The following is a 10,496-nucleotide window of genomic DNA, read 5'->3' as shown; positions in this document are numbered from 1 at the left end:
TCTGCTGTGTGTCCAGGATGCTGGGATGGTGAGCAGGATCTTCTGTGGCTGCCACCTAGGTGTGACTCCCCTGGTGAGATTGGTTGTGCTGGAAGGCTAGATTTCCTGGCACTCTCACTGGTGAGTGGCTGAGCATCAGGGCGGTTGTGGCTGGAGGCAGGAGCTCCTTCCCATTTTCTCTCTAGTTGCACATAAAGTAAATGAGAGAGAGGTGATTTTTTACTCTAAATGAAGGTGCTTAAAGTCAAAGTAAGGAAGAATGGACACTGAGCAGAAAAAAGAACATAAGGGTAAGTGACCAAGAACTCTTCAACATTTTTAGAAACTACAAGAAAAGTACAACCTTACAGTAATTAATAAATCTAGTTTCCTCATACTTATTACCATAAATCATCTATCACACTGAAGCAACTCACTTTATGAACTTGACACGTGTCACCTTCATAGCTAGCTATGCCAGAACAACTATGAAAGACTTTGTTGAGATACCCATAACCCCTCTCCCTAATTTAAACTTTCCTAATGGAATTATTCCTATTATATGTGTTAATTTACTGAAGGTACTAGTTACAGTAAATACTCAGTGATTATTTTTTCTTCAAATAGTACACTTTCTTTCCTTCCTTCCTTCCTTCCTTCCTTCCTTCCTTCCCTTCCTTCCTTCCTTCCTTCCTTCCTTCCTTCCTTCCTTCCTTCCTTCCTTCCTTCCTTCCTTCCTTCCTTCCTTCCTTCCTTTTGCATGTCATTTATTTCTTTTGCATGTTGCACAGACATTTGCACAGTTATTAATAGAAATAAACTATGAAAGAGGATGATGGAACTGAAACAGCACTTTACATTTTATTTTCATCAATGTACACTCTTGAGCATGTTGGTTCATCTCCATAAATCTGCATGTCCATATCCCGCAAATGCAATATAGATAGCATCACTACCCCTAGCATACGTTTATTTTATAGTTCATTGAGATGACACAAGAAAAAATATTGTTAATAGTAAAGAACTATTGACTAATTTTTTATGATAGCTATTCAAAAATGGACTGTATGCAGAAAATGACATGGTGTCACAATAGTTTACATATAGGAATCACAATTACGTCAAATGTGCATATTGGAGATTAGAGAAAAAAACAATGTTTTGTTTGTTTGTTTGCTCCCCATATTAAATTGGTGTATGAGTAAATTAGTTTGTTTATAATCCTGAGACTATGAAATTGTACATGTGCCATTTTCATTCATAATATAGAAGAGTGGACTGAAATATAATTCTGGTGGAAAATAATGATATTTTAATTTGTGATGAATTAGGCATTAGATGCGATAATTTGGTTATCAAAGGAAAACAGAATGGAGTGTTAAGAAGATTCAAAATGTAGAACATAAGTGTATAAGATATTTTCTAAGATTCTTTATATTTTGTGGATAAGTTATATTTTTCTTTACATTCTATGAAAATTATATTTCTTCTTTTTCTTTTAATACCAAAAAAATAAGTCTGTCCTCACAGGTCCCTTGGGTAACCATAGTTAATATTTTGGGAAACATACATAATTTTTTTAAAGATTTATTTATTTATGCATACAAGAACTGGGATACAGACCATAGGTTAGGCGGGTAAGAAGATTCACCAGAGACAAAGTGGGCAGCAGAACAGGCTGATCTACTGAAATACACTGTTGAGGGGAGCAGCGGGTGAGACAGGAAAGGTTTGCTGAGACATGTGGGTATTTCCCTCATAGGGGATTAAACTTGTGCTGCAGTGGCTGCGGATAGCTTAGTAGGTTTTGTATTAATCCCTTGCTCCACCAGGGAGGCCCACAATTCTTTTTTGATTTGTTAATTTTATTTTTTTTGTGTAACTGTATGATTAACTCCTAGAAGCACTGAGCTAGCATCACCCCTTTCATATGAGTGTTCCTCACCAAGGTGGAGCATGATGATAATCCAAGGTACTGGATGTTTCTTAAGGCCATATTACTATTGTATCAACAGCTTTCTCAAATATAAAAAATAGATTATTCAGGGCCTCCCAGGTGGGACAAGGGGTTAAGACGCAACCTATGAGGCTAGCCACAGCCTCTGCAGCACAAGTTCGATCCCCCAGCTGGACAGGGAGCAGCCCACATGGCGAGGCAGACTTCTCCTGACTCGCCCATTGCTCCCCACAGTAGTGTATTTCAGTCAGTCTGCCTGTTCTTTTACCCACTCTGTCTCTGGTGAATCCTCTCACCTCCCACAACTCTGGCCTGTACCCCAGTTCTTTTATGCATAAATAAATAAATCTTTAAAAAAATAAAAAAAATTCATAGCACCACCATTTTTAGCATTATTTCATTTTTCAACTTTTTTATTGTTATCAATAAAAAATGAGGGGTACCTCAGACCCCAAAATCTGCCTGTTCTCAGTGTTTTCTACCATCCACAGCATAAAGACAAAACTTGCTCTAATGTGTAAGACCTGCCGTAGAAAAGAACTTTAATACAATTAGTGTACAACAATTACTGTGCAGTAAAGAGAAGAGAAAAACATATAAAAATATTATCCAAATTAAACACCCAGAGTTACCCACTCTCTTGTGGGTAAATGCTAAGCTAAATTGGGTTGGCCAAAGCAGAACCACTAAGAACTGAAAGATTGCTATAAGTCAAAGCACTTACTTGTGGGGACCCATAAAAATGGGACAAAAGGAGCCAGCACGCCTAAAGGGAAAGAGCAATATCAAAATCCAAATGAAGATAAAGGCTGCCATTTTCAGCCTACTCATGGGTCTCTCAACCATGTCTTTTTCAAGTTTCTTTCCATGTCCCTGTAAGTCCAAGTCAGAGAAGCAAGCATGGTTTCTTCTTCACGTCTTTCTGCTCCATGTGCTTCCTCCAGTCTTCTTTCCCCATCTCTCCACTGCTTTCTCCTCTTTTTTGGCTTTAGTTCCTGCTTAGTTCCACCTTTCTTTGGTGGGGCAGAGTGCCTGGATTCTCCTTTTACTATGGATATCATACTGTTACACTACTATCACCCCTGCTATTATTTATTATTTTGGCACCAACCTATTTTCATGTTCTAGGCTAAATTTGACATTTTATTTATTTATAAGTACTTTGTAAGACTTTTTTAACTGCAAAATAATTTAATTAAAGCATCTTTATATGCATTGAAGATTTCTCTTTCTATTCTCTTTTCATAACTTGGATGAATGATTCTTTTAATTTTCACATGATATTTATTGAGGTAAAGTAGGTTTACATCATTGTATCTAGTTTGGGATTTGTAGGTGTAAACATCTAAAAATGTATATTTTCACACCCTTCCCACCACCTATGTCCAATAATCTTTTGCCATGCCCCATTTGTCCCCCATTCTCACCCCTTCACCATTCCTCACTATTCACCTCAACTTTACAGTCATGTGTTAATAGTATATTACTGATTTTTTTTTTTGAATTTTTTTTTTTTTAAGATTTATTTTTCATACAAGCACTGGGTACAGTCAGAAGTGCAGGAGGGTGAGAGAATTCACCAGAGCCAGAGCGGGGAACAGAACAGGCAGAGTGACGAAATACACTGTTGAGGGGAGTAGCGGGCACGGCAGGAGAGGTCTGTCATGCCATGTGTGACCCTTGCCGGTGGCCTGGGATAGAACTGGCGCTGCAGAGGCTGCGGCAGCTTTGCAGCCCAGAGCTCAACCAATGTGCCACCAGAGGAGGCCCTACTGGTTTGGGTTTGACTGACTCTTTGTAATGTATCCTTAATTTCTACTTATAAGTGAGACCATCTGGTTTTTGTCTTTCTCTTTCTGACTTATTTGGATTAGCATTATTCTTTCCAGTTCCTGGGATTTTACACTTGTGGAACTTTTTTTTCAACTTTTACTACATATCTCCTTTATACATTCTGTTAAATAACAATGCAATATTTGCTTACCTCTCTTCTATACCAGTCATACCATGTAAAACTTAAATCCATATGCAGTCATGACAAGTAAGCATAGACATCTTTCTATTCTTTCTTTGTGATCATGCTGGGAAACTTTGACATGATACTTTTTTATCTTTTTGTCTCCTTCAAATCTAGCCCACTGACTTCATATTACCGTGCCAAATGCAGATTTTCAAATCAGTAGAACTATTTCCTAGTATCCCTCCAAGGTGTTGGCATTGCAAGTATAAATCTGTGCTTTTTTCCCATTCCCATTGCACTGTTCCTCCTGCTGCAACCCACATTGTAATTGTGCTTGTTTAGAGAACTGGAACATTAGCACAGTATTACACCTGGCATGAGGACGTGATTAGAAAAAGAGCAGGTGATAAGTAAAGTAGATGAGAAGGGCAGCACAAAGTCACATTAGCCTGCTCCACGGAGAAGATAAATTAAAACTGTAAAATAATATTAAAATATCTCTTTATGATACATTTCAAATAATAGTAGCTACTGTATTATGACCATCATATATCATTATCTACAATTTAATATACAATGCATTCATAGTATATATCTTTTTTCAACTGTCACAATACAGTAGGTATGCATCATTGCCTTGATTTTGTAAATGAGTAAATTGTGACTCAGTATTGTTAACTCACCAAAGCTAGGGTACCAATATGTGAGGGAGAGTCTGGAATTTATCCAAGATTTATCAAGTCCAAGATGTTCTAGTACTAAATAAATAATATATATATATATATTTTATATATTTAGAAAGACAGATATACACACAAAAATGTGTGTATGAGAAATACAGTTATTTATGTGAAGAAGATACTGTGATACTGGTTAGTATGGAGCATAAGACATTCATGAAATAGCAGATTATAAATTATTTTTTTACTTAAAATATTGCAGAACTTTCATTTTGTATTTTTATACATTATAAATTATTTTAACAGAAATTCATTGGCATCTATGGATATTGCATTTAATCCAGGTGTAAGAGATTATACACCCTGAAAATTGAGGAATGTGTCCTTAGAATATGTATTCATGTTATAGCAATGGTATTAAATGCAGGGGTATCATTGGGAAGCTCTCAAATAATGGTTTTCATGCCTAGAATTATACTTATAAATGTGAAGTCCTGTAATTAATAAAATTCAGTCACTTCAATGTAATGCTCATAACTCTGTGGAAAAATTTTACAAACATGCTGCTTATATGTTGGAAATATTGGATTGAAAGTTTTGTTACATTAAACTTTTCAGTAGAAAAACACATTTAAATGTTTTGCCTTTTTAATTAATTTAATTTAATATTGCAGAATGAAGTGAGCAATAGTCTTTGGAAGTGACAAATTGAGTTTAAACCTGACATCTCTCTTATATGACATAAGATATCTGGGCCAAACTGACTAAAATAGCTAATTCAAAGTGATTACATGTATTACATAGCATGATATTAAATTATCAGTTAAATTGTGAGGATTAAATGAAATAATAATTATAAAATATATGACTTCACTTCTGTTCCTATGTTATTATAATTTTTCTAATTTAAAATAAAAATATTGGGGTCTCCCTGGTGGTGCAGCAGGTTGAGCACTCCACAGCCTCTGCAGCTCGGGTTTGATTCCCAGCTGGCCAGGGGGGAAACCCCAGAACTCTCCTATCTCGACAACTGCACCCTTAGCAGTGTCTTTGGTCCACCTGCCTGTTCTGCTCCACACTCTGTCTCTGGTGAATTCTCTCACCCTCCAGCGCCTCTGACCTGTACCCAGTTCTTGTATAAATAAATAAATCTTTTTAAAAATAGCTATTTCTTTAAAAATAAAATGAAAATATTGTATTATAATTTATGTATTTAATTTAATTTTAAAATCACAATGTGTTATTTTTTTAAATCATTATGATCCTTCCATTCAACTATTTTACCTACTAAGCACTTCACCACTCCTCTGTAAGGGCTGCCATTCTCTTATCTCTCTCTTCAGTAATTGTGAGGTTGATACCTTTTCCTAGGGGAAGAGAAAAATCTGGCTTGTTTTCTTTGCCAATAACATAAATGTTGGACAGAGAGGTTGCAAAGCTGTTGGCACTAGCATCTTTCACATGGACTTCATTAAAAGAATCTAGGTGTTACTCTTTCTTGGTGATTACACCAAATCTTCCCAACATAGCACCTCCAGTTAACATGCACTGGTTACCTGTGTCAAGCTTGATAAAATCTGTAATTTTAAAATCAGTCTTAGTGGGATCATTTACTTTGATGAACGGATCAGGATGGTATGGTATGAGCATCCCGGGTGACCAGATGAGAAATTCCCTTGGTGCCCACAAATATTTTTCTCACTTTACACAACTTGTACTTAGGTGTAATGTGATGAACAAAAAAACCACCCTTGGTATCATAGATCAGTAGGAAATTCTCTCCCAACTTGCCAATGGTGATGGCATCATAAAATCAGCAATGTAGATTATATCAGTTTGGACATCACAAGCACTATGAATGAACCATTGCATGCATATCTTCTTTATCTTACCTGTTGTTGGAGCACATTTAAGCTTGTTTCTTAGGAAAATGCATGGATGGAAATAGTCTCTCAGCTTGTGGTAACTGGAAAATAGATAAGGGCCAACACCCCTACCAGCTTATTCAACATTCAATGCTTTGGAGTCATGACTCAGGTCAGATGGTCTAAGAGCCATAGCTGCACTAGGCACAAAAATAGTATTTTTTAAATTTCATAGACATATTTTAAATACAGATTTAATTGTGAATCATAAAGAATAAAAGTGCGTCATCATATAAATGTTAATATTCTTTTTTTAGAGAAATATTGAAGATACAGTTAAAATTTCTATAAAGACACACTGATAAAATTATAATGTTTAACAAACATTGTAATTTGACATGTTGAATATTTTAAATAACCAAAGAATAGTAAGAAAATTAAATTGCACATAAGTCTCTCCACAAATTATTAAATTTTTATTTGCTTGAGACAATTTAAAAATGGCCACTAGAGGACCTCCCTGGTGGAGGAGGGGATAAGACACAGCACTATGAAACCATCCAAAGCCACTGCAGCACGAATTCAATCCTCGACCAGGCAGGTTGACCCAGATGGTGCAGCAGACCTCTCCTGTTTTGCCCACTGCTCCCCTCAACAGTGCATTTCAGTAGATCTGACAGTTCGCTGACCACTCTGTCTCTGGTGAATCCGCTCAGCCCCTGCATCTCTGACCTGCACCCCAGTTCTTGTATGCGTAAATAAATACATCTGTATGCATACAAGAGCTGGGGTGAACTTTTCTGCTTTTATGTTCAAAGTTTCAGCATTATGAAATCACATGAAGAGTTATTTGAACACTCAACTGAGTCTGATTTTCATGTATTTTCATTAGTCTTTAAATTCATAAAAAAATCCATGTATCTGAATTAAATAAGCATATAAAAATCTTTTGGGCCCTTCAAAAAAAATGGCCACTAGGTAAATCATGTGTGCCCATAGACAAAAGTCAAAATCTAAAAAGGAGGAACTAAAATGGCACTATGCTTCTTTTTTATTTATGCATACAAGATCTGGGGTGCAGGCCAGAGTTGTGGGGAGTGAGAGGATTCACCAGACAGAGTGGGGAACAGAACAGGCAATCTGACTGAAACACACTGCTGAGGAGAGCAGCAGGAGAGACAAGAGAGGTCTGCTTCATCAAGTGGGTTGCTCTCTGGCTGGCCAGGGATTGAAGTCATGCTGCAGAGGCTGCAGATTGCTTCATAGTGAGGTCTTAACCCCTTGTGCCACCAGGGAAGCCCCTAAAATGGTACTGTCCTGCTACTTGTAATGAATGACTATCTGGCAGTGACTTTTTGAAAGTAAATATAATTATACAAAAAAATTGCAGAGCTAGCTTTATAACAGTTTTTACTTATTGCATTTTGTAACATTCCCAATTTCTAAAACATGAGCAAAATCTTAAAGTGCTTACTAAGTCATTATTGGTATTGAAACATATATAAATAAAGACAAAAATCTTATTTTAGCTAAAAATGAACTCATGTTTAGGAAAAAAAAGTGAAAATATTCTTGAAAAAGAACTGTGAAGGGAATTTAAGAGTGGGGTTTTTCAATAGATACTAACAAAGAATGAAATATTGACTTAAAATTAGATGTGGACAAAGATGGCATCAGAGAACATTCCATGTTTCCTGCAAACAAACAAACAAACAAACAAACAAAAAAAAAAACACCAACATAGAAGTTAACCATTCATACATGAGCCCCATTGTACCAAGACTTTGGAGAAATCTGGAAAACCTTTGGATACCAGAAACCAGTACAGACTGCAGTAGAAGAAAGCTGGAGGAAACATAATTCACTGGAGAAGACATGGGTTGAAATGTCTGGAGACTGTGATCAAAAGGAGAAAACAGCCTTATGTACTCTACTGGTTAGTCAGCAGCTCTTGAGAGGGGATGATATGGAGGCACACACTCCTGCTCAGGAAGATTTATGCAGAGAATATTGGGGCACTCCCCACATGCCAGGTCTCCACTGAAAAGGCTAAGGATAGTATTCTGGGCTGTGCTCTCCCTCAAGGCCCCTGAAGACATGTGCTGGCTTCATAAGGCATAATAACAGTACACAGACTACAGAGACACAGGTCTGGAACCCCAGAGAAGAGGGATATTGTCATGGCAACAAATACCAGCTAGTTTCTCAAGCACATTTGCACCAACAATTGGACCTTCCCAGGACTTGTTCACACAATACCTTAACAGCTGCAAGGTCAATTCTCAGGACCTATGAGAGATAGAAAAAGTCAAATATCTAAAATCACATAAAAATCACATCACCATCTGCTAGAAAAGTAGGAGGAGTTTAAACCTCTAAAGTTCCTGTTACAGATACTTTAAAAGAATAGGGGAATCTAGAGCAGCAAAATAGGCAGACAAAAAAACATAATACATGGAAACTTGAGAACTCAAGTGAATATGGCATAATTAGGATGAAACAACTCTAAAGAATCCAGACACATAGGCATGGGAGATTTTTTTCATCTTAACAGGTAGAGTTCAAAATTGCCATAAAAAGGAAAATCAAGGAGACGGAAGAAAATGAAGAAAAGCTGATCAAAGACATAAAGTCATTCAGAAAAACAAATGAAGTGTCTGAGAAGTAGTTGACAAAAAGAAAAAAAAAACGAAGATTTAAATAGGAAAATAGAAGAGATTGAGGATGTAAATGGTCACTAGATCACATTAAAAATTGTATAGAAAGCTATGGAAGTCAACTAAAACAAATAATAATGCACAAAGTACCCAAGGGGGCCTCCCGAAAGGTGCAGGGGTTGAGCACCATGCTGTGAAGCTGTCCACAGCCTCTGCAGCGTGGGTTTGATTCCCGGTTGGCCAGAGAGAAACCCATATGGTGGGACAGACCTCTCCTGCCTCGCCCGTGGCTCTGCTCAGCAGTATATTTGGTCCATCTTCCTGTTCTGCTCCCCACTCTGAACCCTCTGGTCTGTACCTCAGTTCTTGTATAAATAAATAAATCTTTAAAAAAAAGTTCCCAGGGGAGGGAAATAAAAATAAATGGTTAAAAAATGTATTTTCATATCTATCTGATGCCATTAAGGAAGGAAAATAAGGATAATGGATATGCCAGAAAAGGAAGAGAGATTGGGGGAGGAGACAATTTATTCAAAGTTTATAATATTGGAAAACTTCCAAAACTTTGAAAAGGAACTGAATATACAAGTTCAAGAAGCTAAAATAAATATAATGAGAATTATACCAAGATATATAAAATTGAAATTTTCAAGAATATAAAATAAAGGGCATTAAAGGTGGCTAGGGAACAAAAGCAGGTAAAATATCAAGTACCATCAGACTGGCTTTGGTTTTCTAAGACAAAACCCCAGAAATGAGGATAGAATGGAATGACCATAATCAAATTCTTAAAGGTAAACCTACAAGCCAAGACTAATATATCCATCAACACAATTTCAGACATGAAGGAGAAGTAAATTATTTTCCAATAAAGCAGAAGGTAAAGAGTTTGCCAACACAAGACTAACCTACAAGAAATAGTGAAATAAGTTCTGTCTAAATTAAAGAGAAGAAAATCCACAATAACTTGAATGGAGAAAGAAATGGAGCAAGGAAAATAAAGACAAAATGGCAGAAGAATATTCACATACATCAACAATAACTAAATGAAAATGGACTGCAGTCACAAATTGAAAGAAACAGAATGACTGGTTGGTTCAGATAAACAGAATCCAATTTTCTATTTTCTCCATGAGATATATTTGAGATCCAAAGAAAAGCCAGTTCAAAGTAAATGACTTCAAAACAATCATGTAAGTGAATGGGACCCCAAAAAGAATATTTACAGAAGATAAAATAGACAATCAGCTAAAAAAAAGATAATGAGGCAGGAAAGGAAATTGTATAATGATCAAATAATCAAACACATTAACACTCATAATGTGTTTTTATCAAATGAAGGAGCATCAACATTTTAAGGAAACTATTTTCAAATCTGAAAATAATTTTTTTGGCAGC

The 10,496-nt window shown here is 36.3% G+C and overlaps 1 pseudogene; it reads right to left on the bottom strand.

The window, feature by feature from the left end:
- Positions 1–5,872: 5,872 nt before the first annotated feature.
- LOC119260369 (40S ribosomal protein S4, X isoform-like) lies at positions 5,873–6,606 on the bottom strand (annotated as a pseudogene).
- Between the last annotated feature and the right edge of the window lie 3,890 nt (positions 6,607–10,496).

This window comes from Talpa occidentalis, unplaced genomic scaffold (genome assembly GCF_014898055.3).
Source record: "Talpa occidentalis isolate TD23 unplaced genomic scaffold, MPIMG_talOcc4v2.1 talOcc4.6, whole genome shotgun sequence".
Classification (NCBI taxonomy): domain Eukaryota; kingdom Metazoa; phylum Chordata; class Mammalia; order Eulipotyphla; family Talpidae; genus Talpa; species Talpa occidentalis.
Note: the sequence above shows the minus strand (reverse complement) of the source record. Positions and strands in the feature narration are given on the sequence as shown.